This window comes from Megascapheus bottae, chromosome 21 (assembly GCF_031878675.1).
Source record: "Megascapheus bottae isolate mThoBot1 chromosome 21, mThoBot2.hap1, whole genome shotgun sequence".
Lineage (NCBI taxonomy): Eukaryota > Metazoa > Chordata > Mammalia > Rodentia > Geomyidae > Megascapheus > Megascapheus bottae.
Genome location: NC_143529.1, coordinates 22,902,625 through 22,929,059, shown reverse-complemented (window position 1 = coordinate 22,929,059; position 26,435 = coordinate 22,902,625). Strand labels below are relative to the sequence as shown.

The window sequence follows — 26,435 nt, the reverse complement described above, 5'->3', positions numbered from 1 at the left end:
TTCCCTAACCCTGACCCCAATCTTTCCTCTGTTTCCTCCCCCATTTTATTTGCCCTTTAACTGGAACATAACAGAAGCATGTTATGTCATGTATTACCTTAAAATTATCTGTAATCATTTTATTCTGTTTACCTAGTGGTAGTTACTTACAAACAATATACAAATACAAATAGTGTTATTACTATTCTTGTTTTAGGTGTCTCTCTCTGTCTGGGAAGACTTTCCCTGCAGGCTCTATTCCCTGGGTAAAGAACACCATCTGCCTCCTTCTTCATGCTCCCAGAGTGCTTTGGGGTGAACTGGTGTGTACTTAACAGAGCATGTGCAGCTTAAGGATGCCTGGAAGTAATAAGTGGTGCTGTTCAGGCAGACACACTACCTACATCTTTATATAAACTCTATAATTTTCTCATTTTGAGACCCAAGGCGAAGTATCTTAGAGCCAGGGGTCATATTTGGGTAATTTTTGCTAGAAAGGTTTCAGGCTTTTAGGAGATGTTCTGCAATCCCTGGGAGAATGGATACAGACAGGAAAACATGGATTGAAACGGAAGACAGTAGTAAAGACAGATCTGGGAGAAATTATAAAGAAGGGAGAGAAAACGGAGGAGGATTACTTTTTTAAGAATGTATCTTTTGAGAGTACCCCTCCCCCAACACATACAACCTAACAGCTACTGTAGGATCAAGTGGGGGTTGATGTGTCAGCTAACGTTCTGTTCCTGCATATGCAAGGTCTCAGGCTGAGGCTCCAGGGCAGGGAGGCAGGATGAGGCATGAGGATGCATGTTCCTTCATCTGTCCTGGCATAGTATGAAAAGTCTGCCTCTCAGGCATGACCTGGCTTTGGGATGACCCCGCCCCCTTTTCTTCTGAGCCAGACCTTTTTAGCCTTAAGCTAGGAGAAGCCTATAGCTGCAGAACCTGAGCATCCACTTACCGTTCACACACAAATCAGCCATGGCACTTGTTTGTTCTCAGGGCTTTGGTGGCATCCCTGGTCGCCAGGATATCATTGGAGGACTTTACTGATAGCTCCTGCTCCAGCAACTTTTCAATAGTCTATTCCTAGCAGGCCTTCTCTCTGCTTCTCAAACATACCAAATAGTTTTCTTTCTTGTGGCCTTTTATGTATGGTTCATTTTCTGCAGATCTATCCCTCCAGATAAGTGATGGCCTATCCCCTCCTTCCACTCTAGTCTCTGTTCAAATGTTGCCTCTTGGGAGATGTCTTCCATGACCACCTCACAAGAGGTAAACTGGAGACTCAGCCACTCACATTGCTGTGCTTACCTTCCCTCCTGGCTCATTGCTTTACTTGGGGTGTGCTGTAATTACAGAAACTGCATGTGGCTCACTGATGTCTTAGCAAAGCTCTTGGCACATAGTAGGCACTCTAAAAATCACTGTTGCATGGAAGAGGAGATGAAGGAAGTCATTCGTTCTTAGGAAGAATTCAGCAGCAGAAAGTTTGATCAGGGTCAGCTTGCCAGCTCCTGTGCAGCATATCTTGAATTTGCTCCCCCTCTCTGGCTCCCAGATGAAGGCTTTGGTGCCAGTCCATCCTGACTGTAATCTAAGGAGGGCTTCATTCAGCTTCACCATTGTCCTGAACACACTCTATGACTGAGTTGACACACAAATTTTGACACAGAAAACCCAATGTACCAAGGTACCCTGCTCTCAGGTTGTTTCTGTGGTACCCCCAAATCTCATCTCTCATTCTTACTTCAGAGTCTGAAAGAAAATATGCTTTAAAACACCAGGTCAAGGTGATACCAGGTTGAAGCCAGCAGGCAGGATAAAAGTCCACTGGGGTTACCTAGCATGTAGTTAGAGGGCCGAAGAAAGCCCTGGAAATACTATTAGGATGGAAATATGTTTCCAAGACTGTGAAATATTAGCATACTGTAGAGAAAGGAAAAAACCACCATAGTCCATTGACATGAGATCCATCCAATCATTCAGCATCTATTTATTGACTACATACTAGAATGTTTTCATGCTAGTCCAAAGGGAAGTCCATGGGCAGAAGCGAGAGGTCTCTCACAAACCCAAAGAACCTAATAACGTAGCACTTTGTTCTCAAGGAACCCCTTTCCTGATCAAGTTCTTCAACATCCTGGACAGGAAGAATCCAACAAAGTGGACCAAGAGAAACTCCTTCTCCTTCTCTGCTGTGACAATGGAGCTTGCCACATCAAGTCATGGGTGCCGGGCTTTGTGGGCCTTTCATGGCTCATATTGTCCCTCACCCTGCTCTAAAAAGAAGCAGTACGTCCTTTGTCCCAAGAAGTACAAGTCATTTTTAACAATTCCCCAGCACAGTTGACTCTGTAGCATGCAGTGACTAGCAGCTTTTCCATCATCAAACTTCTGACTTTGAACATTCCTGATCTTTCTAAGTTCTATTATTATTATTATTATTATTATTATTATTATTATTATTATTATCTAAGTAGTTGTACAAAAGGATAAAGGGGTTTCAATTCAACATGCCACTATATGAGTACAATACATCTTTATCAATGTCACACCTTCCATCATTCTTCCCCTCCATATATCTGAACCCCACCCATCCCCTCATTACCTGGTTCCATTTTCCCATAAGTTGCATTGAATTTTGTGACTGTATTCATTCACCACACCTCTTTGCCATGTGTTTGCCCTATCCCCAGCTTTTTAGTCCCACCTTCCTCTGACAAAACTTGTTTCCACTTCCTGGTACGCATTGTGTTAAACTAAAAGTTAGACAAAGTCCAAGTTCACATTTTCAGTTAATGCTATTTAGTCATCATAGATAATTCCCTAGCTATCTTCTACCCATCTTTCAAGCTACCTGTTTCATGCCCATTTTTATACATTTACTAAAGAACACAGTAGAAAATGAGCTTCAAAGATAGCTCAGTGGTAGAGAACTTGGCTACCATGCTGCTGCCCCCCCCCCCCGAGTTAGCGCCCAAGAAATGCCAAGAAATAAACCATCAATCGGCAAGTATACATTGGGTTGCTTAAGGAAGAAATATAAAGAGAAGGCAGATGGAAGACTGATAGGTCTGGAAACAGAAATCTAGATTGGAAATTCCAACTCTGATGCTTGGTTTCCTGAGGGCAAATCCTCTTCCTTGTCTCAGGTTTATCATCTGGAACGATTCATGCCTGTAACTCTTGGATCATTGCAATAGGCTTCACAAGCCGTAAAATTACACTTCAAAAATACAAGTCAGATGTAATACCAAGTAGGGAAAAAAGATTGAACTCAAAGCACAGGGCTAAACTAAGCCCTAGTGCTGATTCCATAACTTCCCCCTGAGACTTTGGGAATGGCACAAAATGTAAATTTCCTTATTTGTAAAAATGCATTATTGTGAGAATAGAGGCAGTATATGTAAAAATATTAGTCTTTGGCCCCTAGGACTGAGCAGATCTCACTATTTGCAATATAGGGAGGGAAAATAAAGTATGACAAATGCACCAAGAAGAAACTGTAGTAGCAAAAAGAACCTAGTTCTGAACATTTTTGAAAGGTCTGCCTCAACAGCAGTGGCAAATGAGACTGAAAGGGAGGAAAGCTATAAAATTGAGTAGGAAAGAGGGGAGACACAGTAAAGAGTTTGAGCTTCAGAAAGACATGATCACAAAAGAATGACTGATGGGTTCAGAGTACAAATATAATAGATGAAATGTCCCACTTACACATCTGGAAATGGCTCAGGAATAAAGAATACTTTGGAAATGTTATGTTCTCATCTTCACAGCCAGAAATCAAGCTTCCTGTATTTATGAGAGAACCTCTCTGGGCTAGAAACCAGATTCCTAGAACTTGGGCTTCATATTGGCTAATAGGTGTTTCACTAGTTGCTTCAAGAATTAAAGACTAAGATGAATGCTAGTGGTATACACCTGTAATCTTTACTTAGGAAAGTGAAACTGAGTATCTCTGCTCAAAGCTAGCCCATGGAAGACAAATCCGAGACATTCTGATCTCTAACCAACCAGCAAAAAGCCAGAAATGGATATTTAGCTCAAATAGTAAAGCACCAGCCTTGAGCAAAACATGCCAAACAAGATTACATGGCCCTGAGCTCAAGTCCCAGTATTGGTGTGTGCATGTGTATAAGTGTACACACACATACACTTATATAACACACACAGAGAATTAGTCACTAAGACAAGAAAAATTATTATTTCAGTGTCTGTGAAACAGCAATTTGAAAATGTCCTAGTTGAGTAGTTTGGGCTTCATGTCTCTCACAAAACTGGAATCAATGTATCGGATGGCCTGTGGTTTCTCAGAGTGTGAATGAGATTAGAGGTCCACTTCCACAGTGGCTCACTCACATGTCTAGAGAATTAATGCTGAAAATAGTCTGCAAGAGGCATTAACTACTTATTACCTGAACCTCTGCATAAGACTGCTTGTCTTCGTGACACAGTACCTTGTCCCAAGACTCAGTGTCCACAGACAAGGCATAAGCTACAATGTCTTTGAAGACATATATCACTACTCCGTGGCATTCCACGAACCACATTGATCAATCTGGATCATTTGGAAGAAGTCAACACAAGGGAGTGAGCAGAGATTTCTGGTGGCCATTCTGAAGGCTGGCTGCTATGGCAGAGAAAATGTGATACTGAATGAGTGAATGACCTTGAAACCCGGAGTTCAAATCTCAGACCCTTGTTTTACTCCCTATGTGCAAACTTGGAACAAAAATACCAATACCAAAAAAAAAAAAATACCAATACCAGCCTTCCAAGAGGTTACTGGGAATCCACAAAGTAATACACAAAGTGCGTTCAGTCCCACTCCAAGAAAGGAGCTATGCTTGATAAATACAGTTTTGTTTGCTGGTATAATGGACAAATAGGCGGAAGAAAGTTCTAGAAGTACCAGCCATCCCTGTGGTCAACTGAAAAATGCCTCCCACCCCACCATGGTATCCATGTCCTATTCTCTGGAATCTATGAAGATGTTATATGACAAAAGGAACTCTATAAATTAAACCTAGGATTCTGAGGGGGGGGGGTGGTCCTGAATTATCTACAAGTTCTAAGTTGCTAACAAGATTTCAGTAAAATTATTCACATAGCAACAGTTGGATGATATTTACTCATAGTAGTAGGGAGAACCCAACTTTGAAATTACCCAATTCTTTACTGCCATCCTGACTGGCACATGTACCCCCCGTAGTCGGATCTAAGGCTTATAGCTTCAGTTCACTGTGTCCATGGGTCATTGATGAAAGGGAAATGGGTGCCATTCCTATGGACTTACTGTGAAGTTGAGAGTTGTCACACGGAATGTGTATAAAACATGGTGGACATCCTACAAATGTGAGGTATTGTTATTACTGGGAGAAGCCCCATGCAACAGATGGAAGAATCCTGAAGGATCTCTCTACTCCCCCTCGACCTTTTCCATCCACCTGGCTGGCCCAGCCTCAGGGGTGTCAGTGAAGGTATCAACTCATGACCCACGGTAGATATGGCTGATTGCATTGACGCCAGGAGCAGTGCCAGCCAGAGTACCCATAAACTCCTCTGCTCTACATGGCCATCTCCAACCACCTCACTGGTGGTTCCTCCTCTGGTCCCCTGCTAAGGCAGCACTCATACTTCAGGAACCATATCGCTTGCTGATAGCTGGAAGTTCACCCTGGCACTCAGCAAATCTCAGTCCTTCCTGCTACAGCCCAATTCTGAGTGGAGCAAAAAGACAGATACGTCCTCTGTACCGCCCACAACAGCACTCATAACTGTCTATATCCCACATCTGCAGCATGTGCCAGGGTCTATGCTGAGTAGCCCTCAAGGAAATACAATGCCATCTAGTCCATTTATCAGATTAGTAAACCGAGACAGAGAAATGAAGTAACCTGCTACTGATGGTGAGTAGAAAATCAGAATTCTAATCTAGTCAACTGACTTTGGAATCCCTGTTGTGTTTTGCTTTGTTTCTCTACCAGGTCATGTGGACACCCTGCCTCAGGACCCACAGTGTGAAGAAATCGTTCTGCCCTCCTAGGGTCACCATGGCCTCTGCCACGGAGTGATGGAACATGTCTATGTGCTAACTCCGGCTGGGAACTGACCAGACTGTACTTGGCCCTGCACAACCCCAGCCCCTTCTTCCTCCTTTAGCCACTTTTCTACTGCCCCACAAGGCCTCTGAGGAGCTATCCTCCCCCCAGATCTTCAGCAGAGAGAAACTTGCTTCAACCAAGCCCTTCCCAGCTTCTGTAGGTCAGCCCCAGGGAAAAGGAACTTTGGCTAAGGACAGGAAAAAGTTTTAAAGTTTTCACAAGCCCCTCCCAGGCCAAGAATTAAACAAGAAGAAGAAGGAAAAGGAGCCATGGAGAACCTAGCGTTCCCCCACTGAGCCAGTCTAATACATCCTGAGCCCAACAAGTTGTAACTGTCCACTTCTGCTCCTCCGGCTGTGCCAAGTAATTATAAGGGAAAGTTGAAAGGAAGGGCTCAAACTTTTGGTGACAATACATTTTTCTACCTCCTTCCCCCTTTCGCTCTCCTCCAGTCCCATTTTCCCCTTTGAACTCCAGTTACTAGTAATGCGCTCCTCAGGTAGGAATGGATTAGCAGAGTGAACTGTGCATACATCGTCATGTAGCAAAGACCTCTAGTGATCACAGCACATCTTTTCCTATTTATACAGAACCATTGCTCATCTATCAACACCCTGAACAAATAGGTGGTACATGGTACAGATCTCTCTTTCTCAGGAAACTCTTTAAAAATGGTGTGTATCCAGTGGAATTCTATGCGGCTGTCAGAAAGAATTATATCTCCCCATTTGTAAGGAAATGGAAAGACTTAGAAAAAATCATATTAAGTGAAGTAAGCCAGACTCAAAGGAACTTAGGCTCAATGGTTTCCCTCATTTGTCATAATCAGTAGAAACCTTGGGCTCTCATAGCAGAGATTTGCAATAGAGCAAAACCTAGATACAAAAGGCCATATAGTATGACGTTAAATGAAAGGACCTCTAGGATATAGAAACAAAAGACATATAATGAGTGATTGTTGTCCTTAATGTACTATGTTATCGCTCATCTCTTTTGCTGTCCCTTGGTTATCTCATATTGTTACAGTATTTCACTTTGTTATATATTGGATATATTTGTATTTGGTTATTTGAAATAGGATAGGGAAGGGGGAAAAACAAGATGAGTCACGGGTGAGGGTGGGGGGATGGAAATGGGGACCAAGACATGAGAAAGGGTATCAATGTATGTGAATTAATGTACCTCCTATCTGGCAAATATAATGTAACCCTTCTAATTAATTACAATTAACAATATATGAAAAAAATGGTGTATATCCCACTGTACAGAGAGTGCATAGAGAACCCAAAGAAGACCCAAGATAATGCATTAAGTTAAGCATGGTGGTGCAGGCCTGTAATCCCAGATACTCCAGAGGTAGAGACAGAAAGATCAAGGCTGACCAAAGCAAAATAAAGAGAAAAGCCAGAAAGATTAAGAACCAGACCAAAACAAAAATTTAATTATGTAAGTATTATATAAGTTACTCTTGACCCAAAAAATGATCTCAAGGTTTTCTTCCCCGCCCCCCACCCCACCAGTCCTGGGGCTTGAACTCAGGGCCTGGGCACTGTCCTTGGACACTTTTTGCTCAAGGCTAGCGCTCTGCCACTTGATCCACAGCACCACCTCTGGCTTTTTCTGTGTATGTGGTACCAAGGAATCAAACCCAGGGCTTCATTCATGCTAGGCAAGCACTCTACCACTGGGCCAGGCCCCTGGTCCAGACCTTAAGATTTACATGAATAGAAAATAGAGGCTAGGCATCAGTGAGTCATGCCTGTAATCCTAGCTACTGAGAAGGGTACAAAAGTCTGTGAGACTCCAATTAACCACCAGAAAACTGAAAGTGCCACTGTGGTTCAAAGTGGTAGATCATTAGCCTTGAGCTCAAGAGCTTAGGGGCAGCTCTCAGGCCCAGAGTTCAAGACCCATGACCAAAAAAAAAAAAAAAAAAAAGAAAATAGAAATCACAAAGACAATCCAAAGACCCTTTAGATATTCTTTTCTTTGATAGTACTGGGGTGTGAACTCAAGGACTTGCACTTGCTAGGGTAGGCCCTCTACCAGTTGAGCCCCAAGCCCTATGGTGATGGATAACTCTAAATCTATATCCACATAAGGTTAAGGAAGGAAAGTCTAGAGGCCCAGAATGCAGGAAGTGTCACTCACTTGACTTTATAGATGAGCACACTGTGGCCAAAGGGCCACATGACTTCATCTGTGGCCCTTCATGAATGTTAGTTAAAGATACAGCAAAGAGAAGGAAATGCCTTAGCAGGGTCAGCTAAACCAGAGACCTAAACAAACCAATAGAAATTCCATCTTCTCAAAAGGAGTAGAAGATACACTAGGTCTCCTTGGCACAAGTTGAAACTGTCTTAATAAAGACCCAGAAACACAACAAATTAAAGAAAGTTTGGACAAATGGGACTGTATTAAATTGCAGAGATTCTGTATGGTAAAGCAAGTTAAATAGAAGCCCATAGAGTGGGAGAAGATCTTCACTAGCCATACAACAGACAAAGGCCTCATATCTAAAATACATCTACAGCTCAAAAAATTGAATCTCTCCAAAACAAATCTTCAAAGAAACAACCATCCCATTAAAAGGTGGGCTAAAGACTTAAAGAGAGTCTTCTCTGAAGAGGAAATAAGAATGGCCTACAGACACATGAAGAAATGCTCAACATCTCTGGCCATAAAAGAAATGCAAATCAAAACAACTTTTAAGATTCCACCTCACTCCAGGTAGAATGGCCAGGATCAAGAAATCTAATAATAGCAGATGCTAGCAGGGATGTGGCCAGGAGGGATCACTACTACACTGTTGGTGGGAGTGTAAACTCGTTCAACCACTATGGAAAGCAGTATGGCAGTTTCTCCAAAGACTAAGCACAGAGCAATGACCCAGCAATTCTACTCCATGGCATTTACCCAAATGTCCAGAAACAAGAACATACTAAAACCACTAGCACCACAATGTTCATTGCAGCACTATTTACCATAGCAAAGATATAGAACCAGCCCAGATGCTTCTCGGTAGATGATTGGATCAAGAAGATATGGAATTTATAATGGAATTCTATGCTGCCATCAGAAAGAATGACATTGTCCCATTGTATGGAGATGGAAAGACTTGGAAAAACTTTATTGCGTGAAGTAAGCCAGACACAAAGAAACATAGGCTCAATGGTTTCCCTCATTTGTAATAATTAGTATACATCTAGGACTCTTCTAGCAGAGGATTACAATAGCCTAAAACCTAGGTACAGAAGGTCATATAGGATGAGACTAAATGAAAGGATCTCTAGGATATGGAAATAAGAGCTTTATCTTGTGTGATTGTTGTTCTTAATGTACTATGTTATTTCTCTTCTCTTTTTTTTGCCCTTTGGTTAATCTCATTGTTATTGTATCTGACTTTTTTTACTTGGTATATTGTATATACGTTTATTTGTTTATTTGAAATAGGAAAGGGAAGGGGGAAACAAGATGATTGGGAGTGGGGGGAGGAAAATGGGAACAAAAACATGAGAAGGGGTATCAATGTATGAGAAGTAATGCACCTACTACCTGGCAAATGTAACTGTAACCCCTCTATACATTACCCCGACAATAAAAAAATAATAATTTTTTTTAAAAAGAAGAAATTCTGTCTTCCCACTGAAGTGCTTCACTTTGACCCAACCCAAGTTTTTCCAGGATCTGAAACCAGGTGTGTGGTTGGAGTCTGGAGAATGAGATACGACTGTGCTGAACTGCCCCTCCTCAACCCCAGTTGTCTCTCAATGGAATGTGTGCTCACAGAATTCAGAGTTGGGACCCACATGGCCCCAGACAATGTGGCCTGGATACCACAGGCAAGAGTCAGCAATCTGTAACCAGCCTGCTTCCTCACCCCTGTCCCATACTTCACACTACTTAATCCCAGTCAGGTCCTCTGACAAGTATTAGCAAATACTGGCAAATATGTTTTGAATACAAAAATCCAGACATCACCATCCCCAACAACCAAAGAGCTCTGAGCAATCACAGCAATTAGCAACCAGCAATACTTCCCTACCTCTTTCTCTCCTTTCTCCCTCCCTCCTCTGGGATTTAGCCCGTGGCTAAAAGCTCTCCCTTGCCACTCCCTTTACACAGCCCCAGCCAGTGGCCTGTAAGTTTTCCACCCCTACACCTGTGGAGATCTGACTCAAGCCTGCCAAATTTCACTGAGACCCAGCTCAGAGCCTTGGCTTGCTACACACACAAAGCTCTCATTGGATAGCCCTTTCTTGAGTATGTTGGAACTTCTAAAATTTGATTTATTTTCCCCAACCACAGGCAAGCACCCATAGCATTTCTCTTCATAGTTTTTTGTTTTTGTTTTTGTTTTTCTCCATGGCTCTTCGATGCAGAGAAAGAGAATGTAATGATAGCAATCCTAAATAATGATAGAACAAAAGGAAAAGATTTACATAGCTCTCTAAGGATCCTGGCTAAGCTCAAATAATCTAGTGGGAAATTTAATTAAGAACATCAATCAGTCAAGTTTCAGGAGGGCCTTTGAAATTTGCCAGCCATCTCCAAAGATTTTTAGAAATATGTGGAAATAGAAAGCTTAATATTGGTGCAATCATTCGAAAAGCCAAAAATGGAAGAACATGCAAATGCCCTGATGGAAATATTGCTTCCTCTTAAGATCCAGGTGCATATTAACCCACACCAGCTGCTGATCTGCTTCCTATGGGCAAACATGATCGTAGACCACCAAACCTGAACATACCAGGGGCCATTCCACCACTCACAGTGTTGCCATCGTCCACAAATAAAACTACAGGACACCCCGTTAAATGTCCATTTTAGCTTAATAACAAATAGGGTTTTTTTTTTTCTGCCAGTCCTGGGCTTGGGCTCAAGGCCTGAGCACTGCCCTTGGACTTTCTCAAGGCTAGAGCTCTACCACTTGAGCCTCAGCACCACTTCCAGATTTTTTTTTTTCTATGTATGTGGTACCAAGGAATCGAACCTGGGTCTTTGTGCATGCTAGGCAAGCACTTTAACCACTAGGCCAAACTCTCGGCCCCCAAATAGGGTTTTTTTTTTTCATCTAAGTAAGTAGTGTGTGGAAGGGGACATAGGCATACCAAAACCTATTACTGATCTGAAACTCCCATTTAACTGACCTCCAAGATTTTATCTGGTATCACTAGCCCTCTAGGTTCCCAAAGAAATGTTCTTATTGGGAAGCCCATAACATTATCCCCATGAACATTATTTGTTCCATGGTTACCTTTCTGTATTTTAATATAGTCATCTGAAAATAGTCTAGAGCTGAGGATCTAGAGAGCAACAGGCTTGTTCAGGCCTCTCACCATCTGCCTGGCTCCTGATCTATCTCACTCAGGAATGTGCTCCATGACTCAAAGGATACGAGAAAGCCATACTCAAACCCACAAAAGTCCAAGACCTTTGGCATCTCAGAGGATGATTATCTCACCCATTTCACATTCTTCTACTGCAGTGCTGAGAGAGAAAGTCTGGGTTAAGGAAGGGCTGAAATTATTGGCCTATCTACAGAGTTTAATTCCCAGGTGGTGGCGGGGGGATCAAAGAAGTGGTTTAAATTGCTCTTTCTGGTTTCTAAGGCAACATCACAAAGATGTCCTGGACAGAAGTACACTGTCTTAGCAGATCTGTTGCTAAAGGGCAAGGGGAGTATTCTGAACCTATTGTAATGTAAATAGCCCTGGACTCTGCACTTCACAGAGACTAACCATGATGCTGGAGAGAATATCTGAGGATACCTCAAAATCTTTTCTCACAGGTATATAGATTTCTATATACCCTGAGTATGGTGTTCCCTCCCTCCGTCTCTCTCTCTCTCTCTCTCTCTCCTCTCTCTCTCTCTCTCTCTCTCTCTCTCTCTCTCTCTCTCTCTCTCTCTCTCTCTCTCTCTCTCTCTCTCTCTCTCTCTCTCTCTCTCTCTCTCTCTCAGCAGAGAAGATGAACAATCTCCCGTGTCCCTGAGAGCGCTTCTTGAACCATCACCCTTGGGGCTTTTCTCTTGCTGGGCACGTGTGAACAAGACTCCCTCATACTTCTGACTCACCCCATCTCCAACTGGCAGCTTGGCAGTGAGCCTGGGGATAGTGGGGGAAGAAGACATCTCCCTAGGTTTCCAAAGCTGACATGTCTTAGAAATTTACCCTGCCAACTAGCCTTCCCCTAGGCTTCTGCTTCCAAGCAGCAAGAATGGGTTCACACAACCAACCAGGTGTTGTAAGGTAGACCACAGAAATCACACTAGTGATTGTCTAATGAATTCTCAATACCCAGTAAAGCAGAGATTCAAAGCATCAGTCAGCAAGATAGTTTTTAAAACTTTCAATTAGTTTTGGAAGTCTCCAGGATCTAATAACATAGAGTCTTCTGATCTACAGTTTCCTAATATTCAACCAATTTAGAGAAAAGAGATGTAGCAACAAGGCACTCTGAAGAAATACCAAAAAATGAAATAAGAGTTCTATTTACAGCAAGAAGAATAATGACTGACATATCAGGAGTTTTCTAAGGAGTTTCTAAGAATTTTCTAAGATGCCTAACATAAAGACACAGTGGAATGAATTCTTGTCCTGCAGCATTTTCAAGGTATGTAAAGAAGAGGAATCTAGTGGCAGCCAAACACCTGTCAAAACCACAAAGACAAGAAAATCAAGCTGGGGACCAGAGGCTCACACTTGTAATGATAGCTACTCAGAAGGTTGAGATTTAAGGATTGCAGTTCAAAGCCAGCCCAGATAAGGAAATGCATGACTCTTATCTCCAATTTACCACTCAGGGGGGAAAAAAAAACAGAAGTGGAGCTGTGGCTCAAGTGGTAGAGCATTAGCCTTAAGCAAAAAAGCTTAAGTTCAAGCTCCAGGACTAAAATGAACACACACACACACACACACACACACACACACACACACACACACACACACACATACACACACACACACACACACACATCTATCAAGATGTTTTAATAAAGTCTCCTTGGGTTGCAAAGAAAGAAACCTTCTCCAGCTGATTCAAGGGAAAAGAAGAGTTGCTAAACGGTACCAGGAATGTCATGGGATCATGATGATAGTTTTGTGGGCGTCTAGAAGAGGAAAGTCAAGACATCATGATGCAGGAACACTTGCACTCAGCTCTGGCTTACTGAATCATAATCTTCCCTTGCTCCTAGATGTGTGTGTGTCTCTTGTCCATGTCCCAAGATCTTAGCCTCCTAAGACTTCTCAGATCTTACTACAATCTCAAGTGGTCCTTCTTTACACATTTATGAAAAATAATCTAGTTGGTCCAACCTCTCCCATGCATGAGACAGAGTTTTTACCCTGAGCCTGTCTCTATGATGAGGCACTGAAGATTTAAGGCAAGAAGCTCAGTATCCATGAGCAGAGACAGGACAGGCAATAATCAATACATTGATACAAAAGGAGAAAGGAAATGCATTGTGTGGTGAAGCCAACGTTGCCTTTAAAAAGGTAACACTCAGCTGGGTGCTGGTGGCTCATGCCCCTAATCCTACAAGTAGGCAGAGGGCTGAGTACTCTGAAGTCAGCCCAGGCAGAAAAGTTCATGAGACTCTTATCTCTAATAAACTACTCAGAAAAAAAAAACAAAACTGAAAATGGAGCTGGGGCTCAAGTGGTAGAGTACTAGCCCAGGCCCTAGATTCAAGCCCCAGAACTGAAACCAAGGAAAAAAGAGAGAACACTCACTGGGTATCATTGGTTCACACATATAACCCTAGATGTTCAAGAGGCTATGGTCTGAGACTTACCATTCAAAGCTAATCCAGGCAAGAAAGTCTATAAAACTCTTATCTCCAACAAACTGATAGAAGACTAATCTTTGAGCAAAAAAGTACAAGGGGAGTGTCCAGGCTCTGAGTTGTTAAAGCCTCAGGATATGCATAGACAAAGGAGAAAGAGAAAAAGAGAGAGGGGGGGGAGTGTCTTTATTATACATGATAAATAAGAATTGAAACTCCAAGCCAGAAGCCCACACTCATTTATCGGGAACTCTGCTAAGAATTTTATGTGTACTCTCCAATTCCTTATTCCCTTTCAACTGTGCCCAGTAGGCTAAACTATTTCCATGTTATAGGAAAGGAAAACTTAAGCTTGAAACATCAAGTTTCCAAGGTTATTTAGCTAGTTGGTGGTGGCTCTCTGGTCCAAGTTGGGTCTGTTAAGTTTCTGTTCAATGTGTCTTCAGCTAGTGAACCACAAAGCAAGGTTCCTTCTCTGCAAATAGAGTCAAATGAAATGCAGCAAAAAAGGGTAATCTCCCTCCCAAATTACTTTAAGCAATGAAAGGCAGGGAAGGCTGGAGAGAGAAAAATGGGATTGTTTTTTTTTCCTTAAATGAATGGGATGGTTGCAGTGGTCCAATGGTGGAAGAAATCTGGCTACAGACCTCAGGAAGAAGTAGGGATTTTGCAGAGAAAAATGGAATCCACGGCCATAGAAAAATACTCACTTGAAAGGAGTGATTTTGTTGTTATGCTTTGTTCCTGTACCAGAAGTGCCTATTAAAAAAAAATCCTTTCAGTTGTTCCAGCAACAGACAGAATGAGAGCTCTGCAAGGTCTCTGCAAGCCAAAAATGTTTCCTATTCCCTGCTCTCCCCAACATTTGTGTTACAAAGGAAAAGGGGTAGGGGCCTGCCCAAACACACCACTAATAGACCACAGCAGAGACCCAGGAACTGGAAGGGAAGTCAAAGACATGGCAGAAAAGATGCAAGGCACCATGAACTCTGCCCAGTTACACATAAAGACAGTGAGAGTGGCCGAGATCAAAATCAAGACCTAAATCAACCAAAGGCACAGGAAAGGAAGAAAAAGAACAAAGAAAACAGCTCAAAGCTCCAACACTACACATGCATGGGCTCACACATGCACAGTTCACTTGCATGCATGCGTGCGTGCACACACACACACACACACACACACACACAGACCCAAGGAACACACATTGAGAAGTAGAGTCCAGAGGGAGAAAGGAGAGCTGCCTTGTTTATTCTCATGAAGGACATCTGGATTTCTCAGTGAGATCCTGCTTTGGAGCTTTTTTTCATTTTCCAGCTGGACCAAGTAGAGAAATAAATGCCTGGCAGTAGAGGTACTGTGAGTCAGCCACAGATTCAAGCTCTATCCCTTTTCCCTGCTGCTCTGTGCTTTGCCAGACCACACAGCCTCTCTCTCTGTCCTGCCAAGCTGGCTTAGCTCACCATCCAGGTAACATACTTCAAAGACACTAGCATGAGCGGGAGCAGGCAGGGCCAGCCTTGGGCCAAGAGCAGATTCCAAAAGGCTCCAACCCAACTGCTCCTCATCAACTTACTTGAATGTCTTTCCTCTGCCTCCCTCACTTCCCTCACACTTTGACTAACCCTTGGAAGTCAGAAGTGGAAAACCTAATTTGTCACTGAAACTGTCAGCCTCTTCTGCACTGCAGGTCTATGTGGCTTGATTATTGTGAGGTTGACCAGCTGTCAGCCAATGTCAAAGTGGGGCTATGCAGTAGTGATCTGTTGGTTGTTTACTGGAGTTAGTTACAATCTCTGAGACAGTCAGAAAGACCTGGGAGAAGTGGGTGAGGATAAAGATGAGATAGTAATCAAAAGGTATATATTGTAGGAATGTTCCTGGGTATGGGCCTACGGTCCCCAGTCTGATTGCCTGTATTACCCGCATGTTGCATTGTGCTAATATGTATCTATTCACCCATAGAAAAACTAAACATATTTATCATCAGGCAACATGATCATCTTTGTGTTTCTGGTAATACAAAGCTCAGGGCCTAGTGTGATCTCATTCTGTGTCTGTAGATGAGTTCATTTGCTAGTGGCCTCCTCTGACTTGCTTGAAACACTACAGAATTTGAGACTCCCACCCCAAAATAGCTGAACATCCACTCAAAACAGTGCCTCTGGGAACATCTGTTCTTCTCACTCTAGGGACAAAAACTGCCGAGAAAGTCTTATGAAAATGAACATTCAGATCTATTCCCTTCCTGTACGTGCAAATAGCCTCTCTCTCGCTCTCTCCCTTCCTCTCTCTCTTTCCCATCTTCCCTCCCTTTCTTTCTTCTCCTCCGTCATTCCCTTTTTTTCTGTTCTCTGTCTTTCTCTCTGATACACACACATACACACACACACACACACACACACACACAGTATATTTCAGAATTATAACCAGAGTCATCTCAAATGGCCTAGAATATAAGCATAAATATCTTAAGGTCTTACTCTGAGAGCTTCAGGGATAGTGACAAGGTGCGGAGCACTGTCCTTGAACACTTTTTGTGCAAGGTTAGCGCTCTGCCACTTGAACCACAGTGCTGTTTCTAGCTTTTACTGTGTAGGTAGTAGCAAGGAATTGAACCCAGGGTTCTACTACTCTACTAGTAGTCTACACTCCCAGCCTATTTCTTTTAAACAAAGGTAGATGGTAGAATATTTGGGAAGAAGAAAGAAACTGGTTAGAGTAAAAGAAAGGGAGAAAAGAGAAAGCAATGGGTATTGTATGTAATCAAGGTACAAATGTATATTAAAATGTATATTTAAATGTCATTTTAAGTTATTATTATAGTAAAGTAAGTTTGTAGTTTAAAAAATACATAATTAGAAGCTGGGCACAGTGGCTCATGCCTGTAATCCTAGCTATTCAGGAGGCTGAGATCTGAGAATCAAGGTTCAAAGCCAGCCTGGGCACAAAAGGACCTAAGACCCTTATCTCCAATTAATCTCTAGAAAACATAAAATGGGGGTTGAAGGCTCAAGTGCAGGGCAGAAGCCTTGAGCTAAAGAACTCAGGGACAGTGCCTAGGCCCAGTTCAAGCCCCATGACCCACAAAAAAAATTCATAATTGGAAGCAAACCAAGCATTGAAAATCTTGGGTTTTAACTCTAATTTGTCATAGTATTCAGTGAAAATATTTAAAATGAACATGAAAGACAAAATTAAGAGGTATTAAGAAAGATAAAAGGGGAGAAGTAGAAAGAGAAGGGGAGGAAAGAGAGGAAATGTGAATGTGATCAAAGTACATTTGCATACAACTATGAAATGTCACTGTGAAACTCCTTATTTTGTAGCATTAACATATTTTAACTAAAAAGTAAAGAAACATAGCTGCATACTTTTCTGGTGGCCATTTTAAGTGACTTGCAAGCAATTCCAGGAGTCTGTCCTCTATCCAATACATCACAGCTGTTTCAAACACTCATTTCTTCCCCAACAAGTCTTCATCTCTGCCCACACTGACATCATAATCAACTCTTGACATCTTTTACCATGATCAAATTAAGCAGGTGCCCTTTGCCTACTCCTTCCTCTCAGTACCACCTTTCTGCTGCCTGAGCAATTCAGAAGAAGAGAAGGCTAACTACCCAGAAACCAGGCACCTTCACCCACACCAAAAAGCATCTATTCCAATTCCCTTCCTAAGCCAACACCTAACTTCATTGCTTTTCTCTCACCACCAATGTCTCCACCTTCCCTTCTATTGTACAGAAAATGAGGTTTTCTAGGACTGAAGCCAACGGCCTAAAAATTCTGTTGGGGAAGAAAAGGATGTGCTGGCATAATTCAAGGAGTTCACAGATCGAGGAACCAGGAGCTCTAACGTCCAAGGGCAGAAGATAGCTGCCCCACTCAGAAAGAGACAGAGCCAAACACTCACTCATCCTCACTTTTTTATTCTTTTTGTTCCTTGGATTGGATAATGCCTGCCTACCTTGCTAAGAATCAGTCTTCTTAAGTTGGTAACCCAAATGCTAATGTTTTTCAGAAATACACTCATGGACATACCAGAAATGATGCTTTACTAGCTATCTGGGTATCCATCAGCCCAATCAAGATGATGCATAAAATTAATCGTGATCGGGCTGGGAGTTTGGCCTAGTGGTTAAAGTGCTTGCCTGGCATGCAGGAAGACCCAGGTTCGATTCCTTGGTACCACATACATAGAAAAAAGTTGGAAATGGTGCTGAGGCTCAAGTGGTAGAGCTCTAGCCTTGAGAAAGTCCAAGGACAGTGCTCAGGCCCTGAACTCAAGCCCAGGACTGGCAAAAAAAAAATTAATTGTGATCACCCATCTAGCCATTATGCAACTCTCTTTCATTTTCAAGGATAGTCTACTTGGTCTGTGCTCAGGTGCTCTTGTGGTGGCTCTCATGACTTCTTCACTCAACAATCCATCCACTGAGCTTTCCCTGAATTTGGGCCTCTTTGGCTACACTTCATCATACTAACCCAGCCAATGGCTTTTCCAGGTAAGCTGCAAGATTAGTCCATGCCTCGGTATATAAACTCACACTGCCTAGGCTCATAACCTAATTCTTCTTCATGGTTAGCCTTAGTTTAATCAGTCAGTGCCTCATTTTCCTTCATTATAAAGCACACTTGGTAAATATGGCTTCCATCATTAGCTTACAATGGCAATCACATGAAATAATGCATGACAAGTAGCTATCACATAATTAATAAATTTGATTTTAAAAAATAGGCAAGGAGCCTGGAGTTTGACCTACTGGGAGAGTGCTTGTCTAGTATGTACGAAGACCCGGGTTCAATTCCTTGGTACCACACACATAGAAAAGCCAGAAGTGGTTCAGTGGCTCAAGTGACAGAGCACTAGCTTTGAGGAAAAAGCCCAAGGACAGTGATAAGGCCCTGAGTTCAAGCTCCAGGACTGGCAAAAAAATACAGGCAAATAGTATTGGAGGCTTGGGTCAACAGTAGAATGTCTGCCTAACAAGTGTAAAGTCCTGAGACCCGGAGCGTGGCCTAGTGATAATGTGCTCACCTAGCATGCATGAAGCCCTGGGTTCAATTCCCTGGAACCACATACACAGAAAAAGCCTGAAGTGTTGCTGGGGCTCAAGTGGCAGAGTGCTGGCCTTGAGGGAAAAAAAAAAAGTGTCCAAGGACAGTGCCCAGGCCCTGAGTTCAAGCCCCAGGACTGGTAAAACAAAAACAAGTGTAAAGTCCTGAGCTCAAAGAAAAATAGTGTTATCATCATCATAACTTTTTCTTTCTCTTAAGAAGTACTAAGTTCAAGAAGATAGGAACCCAATCTCCACTTGGTCCTTCTTTCCCAAATGTTAGATTCTCTGTACTTCTTGGTGGCTCTTCCTTTCCCTTTAAGCAGCTAACTATGCTCTCCTCCTATACTAGACCTAGGAGCCTTTCTAGGCATGGTCCAGACCCTCTAGGAGTTCATGTGGATGTTGTCACAATTTTTGTATATAGAAGAATACTAAATCTGTCCTCCAGGCCTACTCTGTCAAGCCCTTCTGTCTCCTCCATGCTCAGAGTACTTCACACAAATGTACCCACCCATCCATTTTTTTTCCTGTTTCCTTTGTTTCTTCTATCAGTACCTATTCAATCTTTCAGATGTCCAAACCCTGGAGCATGAAGACTGGGTTCAATTCCTCGGTACCACATACTTAGAAAAAAAGCCAGAAGTGGTGCTGAGGCTCAAGTGGTAGAGCTCTAGCCTTGAGAAAGTCCAAGGACAATGCCCAGGCCCTGAGCTCAAGCCCAGGACTGGCAAAAAAAAAAAAAAAGTCTCATACTTACCTCTCTGGATTGACTTCCTACTGTGATCCTCCCATGTCAGCTTCCTGACTAGCTAGAGCCGTGTCAGCCACCAGCATGAGGCTGCATAGGGTTCTTAACTCCTCGTTCCACTGATCATACCTCATTTAATACACTACAATATTACCTCCTTTTTGCATGATTTGACCTAGTTCTTTATTTGACTTCAGTTTAGAATGGAAAAAGTGGGAGAGAACAAGGGGAGGGGATGACTTTCAAAAAGAAATATATCTTTACCTGACTTACGTAACTATAACCTCTCTGTACATCATCTTTATAATAACAATGTTTTTTAATTTACTCAGTAGGAATGAAGAAAATAGAGTTGTGTGGAATAGAATCGATCTGGGTAGTCATACATATGGGGCTCTCACAGAAGCTGTGAGCCAGGGAGTCATTACACTTACGAGGAAGATATATCACCTTTCCACTGTCCAACAGCATGGCTCTTCATTCCATCTTTGACTTTAACCTCTAGATTCGTATTGCTCTCATTGGTTTCCTACATAACATTCCAAATTCCCAGCCCTTGCCAATGCCCAGAGTGAACTGCAGCTTTTTCCAACAGAGACAATTCCTCCAGCATCTCCATTGGCCTTCCCCATCTGACTGAGAGTCTAACTGGCCTCAGAGAACAAGACATAGGAGAAGTTAATAATCATCAGCAAGAAAAATGAACAACTGTTTGGTTTTATTTCTCTTCAATAATTTGGTGATCTAGAAGAAGGTAGCTAAGGGGAAAGAATCTGGCTACTAAGTAATTAGAAATAGAAGAAGGAAAAGGAGGAAAAAGCAAACTTTATTCATTTACCCAAACATATGTGCTAAGTGTCTATACTATGCAACCATTACTGTTTTAGGCTAAAGCAACAGCATGTTGAACACAGCAGCTGAACCACTTCCTCTGGAGGCACTTTCTAGCTGAAAATAATCAAGGCCTGTAGAGATCATGAGATGTGAATATTCTGGCTATAAAAATGTCCATATAAGCTGGGCATGGTGGCACATGTCTGTAATTCCAGCAATTAGGAGACTTCAGCAGGAGAATATGACAAGACCCTGTCTCCAACAACCACAATCCATGTAAAGATAATTAAACAGGACAATATAAATGATAGTAAAATAATAAAAATAAAAACAATAACAACTATTTAAGTGGATACCATGTGTTATGAGTCAGATTGTATACCCACACACAGAATTCATATGCTGAAGTCTTAACTCCAGAACATACCCTTATATATTTGGGAATACAGTAATTGCAGATGCAGTTAGCTAAAATGCAGTCATAATGAGTAGAACAGACTCTTAATCTAATATGATGAACAATTTTATGGAAAGGAATAATCAGAACTGGGCACAGTGGCTCACACCTGTAATCCTAGCTACTCAGGAGGCTGAGATCTGGGGATAGCAGCTCAACGGCAGCCTGGGCACTAAAGTCTGTGAGACTCTTATCTCCAATTAATCACTAGAAAACCGGAAGTGGTGCTGTGGCTCAACGGGTAGAGCAGTAGCATTTAGCTGAAGAGCTGAGGGACAATGCCCAGGCCCAAGGGTAAGGCAATAGCCTGGAGGTGAAGAGCTCAGGGACAGCGCCCAGGCCCAGAGTTCAAGCCCCACAACTGATTTAAAAAAAAAAGGAATAATCAGGAGTAATATGCACTTAGAGAACAGTGTATAAAGATTCAACTTCTGTTGCTCCAAGATAAGAAACTACCAATATGGTGGAAAGACCTGGAACAAATCCTCAACACCTTCAGAGATCTGACCCTGCCAATACCTTGGTCTTGAATGTGTAGCCTTTAGAGCTGTGAGACACTTTCCGCCCCACCCCCCAAAAAAAACAAAGCTGGGGCCGGGAGTTTGGCCTACTGGTAGAGTGCCTGCCTAGCATGCACGAAGACCCAGGTTTGATTCCTCAGTACCACGTACATAGGAAAAAGCCGGAAGTGGTGCTTAGGCTCAAGTGGTAGAGCTCTAGCCTTGAGAAAGTCCAAGGACAGTGCTCAGGCCCTGAGCTCAAGCCCAGGACTGGCAAAAAAAAAAAAAAGCTTATATGGTTTAAACTTACTAAGAAAGTTTGTTATAGTAGCTTGAGTAAACTCATACATTACATAATGGTAATGGAATGCTAACCTCATTTAAACCTCAAGATGATCCCATAATAGGTACAATATTCATTTTTAACATTATGAAACGTATTAGTGTTTGTTATAACATTTTCTTATTAAATTGGGTTTTCTCCTTTCTTTGGATGGTTTGCTGGACTTCCTTCCCTAATTCATGAAATAGAGCTTTCGTAAAATCAGCAATAAATCCATTCATACTTCAATACTGCTCTTTTCCTGCAACTATTCCATTGCCTGTTATGTTTTGGTAGCTTGTACCAAAACAAGCTTGTATGTTTTTGGTTTTTCTCTTTTGGCAGTACTGGGGCTTGAGCTAAGTCTTACATTTAATAGGCAAGTACTCTATCACTTGAGCCACATTCACAACCTTTTCAATCTGGATACTTCTGTAATTGGGCCTTGCTTTTTGCACAGGTTCAACTGAACCAAAGTCCTATTTATGCTTCCCAAAATAGCTAGGGTGACAGGTATATAGATTACTATACATGGGGTTTTTTTCTGTTGAGATATAATCTTACTTTTTTGCACTAACTGGTCAGCAACCACAATCATCTCAAGTCTCAGCTTCCCAAGGAGCCAGACAATATCCATTCTACAGAAGCTGCTTGATCATAAGCTTGGTATTCAATGCATGGGGTTCAGAGTAACCCATCTCCCACATTCAGCCTACCCTGACTGGGTAGGTAGGTACCATAGCTTTCTTTTAATTCTTGCTTCGGACACATGCTGTCTTGATTTGGCATGTTAAAGAATACTTCCTGCTTGATGGTCAAAATTGTATACCATCTACAAAATCCTTCCAAGTGTACAGAAGCGAGTCCTGATGAGTCATGACGTTTGCATCATATACAATATCTCCTGCCTCCTTAGATATAGTTTGATATACACACACCAGCCATCATGATACACTGTTTATGTTAGGTACATGTGTTTGATGTACTTGGCCAACACATGTCCCTCAAATGAGGGACAAATAGACACCTCTTTATCTCAACTTGTCCATGTCCAGCTTAAACTCCCAGAAGACAGGTTCTAAATCTGTCCTAAAGCTGCTACTGGTAGCATGATTACATTGAACAGCCTCACAGTCTGACCAGTAGGCCACGCGTTGGAGCAGAATCTCTTCAGATAAGCTCCTAAAAGTCTAGATAGCTCACGAATCTGAAAAACTATGGACCCAATTGTGAGTCCATGGTCAAGTGTTTGCATTCTTTATAATGTGACTGAGGGGATATCTGTGATCCCAGATGAGGGACACAGTCACTGAACACCACTCAGGCTGACCTTAAGCACATGACTACCCAGATTCAGGTAGGAAGAAGACAGTGTTCATAAGAATGCATTTTCATCTTGCTAGCAATCTTGAAAATTCAATGTATTTTAGCTCTTCTGGAGGACTACTTTCTCATCCAGCTGTAAAGGATGTTTTCCAATCTTGAGGCATGAAAGCCTTAGTTACACCACTGACAATTGTCATTAGGTGAAGAAGAAGTGGCCTTGGTCTTGAGAGAATGTGAAAGACCTAAGGGAAAGCTGTTTGACACATGGCCACATTTAAACAAACCACCAAAAAAGTGAAGTTTTTGTGGTATAGCTTTGTTTTGCAAGTGATTTAAAGAATTTTCCTGGGGAATTTTGATTACACCCAATTTTTGTATGGCAAGCTGACTTTACAACTAAGACTCTGTAGGACATGACTCCCCTGTTGTTTAAGAAGTAATGGAAAGATTGAGTCACCAAACAGGGCAGCAAACTCAAAAACTTTGCAACCTAACAGTTAAACCATATAATCACAAGAGAAGTATTGATTTATTCTCAGAGAAACATCAGCCTAACACCACCAACACACTGAATCAAAATTATCATTGTGCGTTTCGTTGAGGTTGGTAGCTTTGGTTGACTTTATTTACATTTGTTGTTGGGCTTTTAGCATGATATAAGCATACAGAATTTAGACCCTGGTATGTTTATACAAATTTAGGACATAGTACAATTAGCATATTGTAAGTCTGACAATAAGAATCTCTTGCAATTTTTTTGTGTGTACCATAAGTGCTAGTGCTGTAACTCAGGGCCTGTCTTTTCACTTTTTTGCTCAAGACTTGGGCTACACAACTTGAACCATAGCCCCACTTCTGGATTTTTGGTGGTTAATTGAAGAGTTCTCACAGACTCTCCTGCTTAGCTGGCTTCCAGATCTTCATCTCAACATCTTAAGTAACTAAGATTACAGATATAAGCCACCAGTGCTTGTCTGGAATCTATTTTTATTTTTTAAGAATCCAGAAATCTGTGTCTTACAACAATTTTCTGATGACTAGCTTGAGAAAGAGCATCTTTTCCTAATTCACACAAATTTGCCTTGTGAGCTCATACCAATAAGCTTCGATAAAAATGAGACTCCACCAGTCACTGTGACTTTATTTGGCTTTTTAACAGCTCGAGTGTATTCTATTAAACTTACTCCAAGCTGTTAACATACTGTCCCTCTCCTCTTACTCCATCTCCCCACCTTCTTCTTTCTCCCTCCTAGATCTGGACCTACCCACACTGTCCTGTAAGTCACAACAGATCACTTTCCCTTGCTAATCTCATTTTCCAAATTTAACCCAGCTTCTGAGCTATCCATTGTAGGAACATGCCAAATCTGTGATCCAGGAAGACAAGAGGGCTCCAACCCAAAACTGTACTCATGGAGCTCTCTCTGTTCTACCCTATCTGTCTGGATCTGCTCCAAGGCTTCCAAAAAAATCAATTGCTAAAAACCATTAACATGTAATGCTGCTTACCTAGGGATACCAATCACTCTCTTGGCTACTGCTCCATGGTAACAGTTAGCCTTAGGGTTCATTTAAACTCTGGTTAAATTGTCTCTGCGTGGAGTCCCTACTGCAATATTTTAGCTCTAAAGCAGCACATGGTTTGACCCTCTGTTCTATAAGACACTTCCTAGAAAGCAATTGTGCAGAAAAGATGCAGAGCCGTTTGAAGAGTGGCCACTGCCAAGATCAGATGGACCTGAAAGGGCAGGTGAACTACCTGTTAACAAAATGCCTAACCACGATGACCAAGTGCTCCCAGATATTAAACACAATAGCTACTCCCTTCTGGCCTTTTAATGTATGCAATAGTCCTGATTCACCTTTTCAATGTTTAAAAAGGGCTTTGACTGAAGATCACATTCGAATTATTCATCAGAGAAGTCTTAGGTTATCCTTCCCTGAACCCAAGTCATCAAGCTCTGAGCTAGCAGAACTTTGTCCCCAAGGGAAAGTTATCATGCATACAGCTGCTGGTACAGCTCGAATGATTTGGCAGCTAAGGCTGCTGTCATTATGATATACATGGCAGCAACAAAGCTGAGGTGGCATAGGAGTGGACCCAACCATGTTGCTATGCCTTGTGTCTTTCCATCCAAGCTTTTACTGGCTCCCGGCCCAGCCTGTATAGGCCCCCATACCCATTGTTAAATTCTCCTAACCTTTGCTTCTTTTCTTTTTTTAAACGTATCTATTCTGCCACCTAGCCTTCAACAGTGTAATTACACCCGAACTGTCTTGAACAGTCATTGTGCAACAACAGCAGACCTGCTGGACTTTACTTATCTGGTGAGGGTCCTGAAGACTGCATGCTTTTATTTCTTTTTATTTTTATTCATTTTTGTCAGTCCTGGGGCTTGAACTCAGTGCCTGAGCACTATCCTTGGGTTTTCTCAAGGCTAGACCACTACCACTTGAGCCACAGCACCACTTCCAGGTTTTTCTATGTATGTGGTACCGAGGAATTGAATCCTGGCCTTTGTGCTAGAATGCATGCTAGGCAAGCACTCTATCCCTAGGCCAAACTCCCAGCCCCTCCTTTTATTTTTAATTGAAGGTCATTATGCCTTAGGTTGGCACGCAGATGAGACCACAGCATCAGTAAACTCAACATGTACAGGTCTGTGGATAAGGGCCTGAAGGCAATGTCACAAAGCCTAGAAAACAGAAAAAATCAATATGATAAATAAGCTTATGTGAGACTGTGGTGATAGCAACACAGAAAAGAATGAAGAACAGCTCCCTAGCTAGTATTTATAGAAAAAGAATTCATAGCACTTTGTTACGTTAAAGTCATATTTCTTCACTTCATGCTTTTCTACCCAGAAGAATGACATAATGATGCTTTAGCCATTAGGTTTCCCTTGGAAATCACTTAGAAACTTTCACAGGAAAGGATCACAAGGAAGGAAATTGTTAAGTAAAAGTGTCAGGTACCCTTTGGAAAGTTTTCCAAGCTAAAGAGCACAAACCTTTCACTGGATTGTATTTCTCAAATTTTAGATAGGCAGTTGATCTTTTAAAGGCAAGAGACAGTGATTTCTGGGAAACAAGACACAAGTGGGTGATAGTCCCACTTCACCTAGAAAGATATGACCAAAGGTAACAAAACAATAGCAGAGGAGCAAAGCTCATGCCAGGGAAAAATAAGTCAGCACCGAAGAAGTTCCCTGCACAGCAACACAGCCTCTGACATCTGTATCTGGTAGAAATGCACCAGTGAAACTTGATGGAAACATTTTTCCAACAGTAGATTGCCAGAGATGAATGT

At 42.0% G+C, this 26,435-nt stretch overlaps 1 long non-coding RNA gene across 1 annotated transcript in view; it reads right to left on the bottom strand.

Moving 5' to 3' along the window:
• Positions 1–17,337, bottom strand: part of LOC150048758 (uncharacterized) — an 81,627-nt gene extending 64,290 nt beyond the window's left edge. The window contains exon 1 of the long non-coding RNA XR_016539100.1: positions 17,250–17,337. This is a non-coding gene — a long non-coding RNA (uncharacterized LOC150048758). The remainder of the gene's footprint in view (positions 1–17,249) is intronic.
• Positions 17,338–26,435: the final 9,098 nt, after the last annotated feature.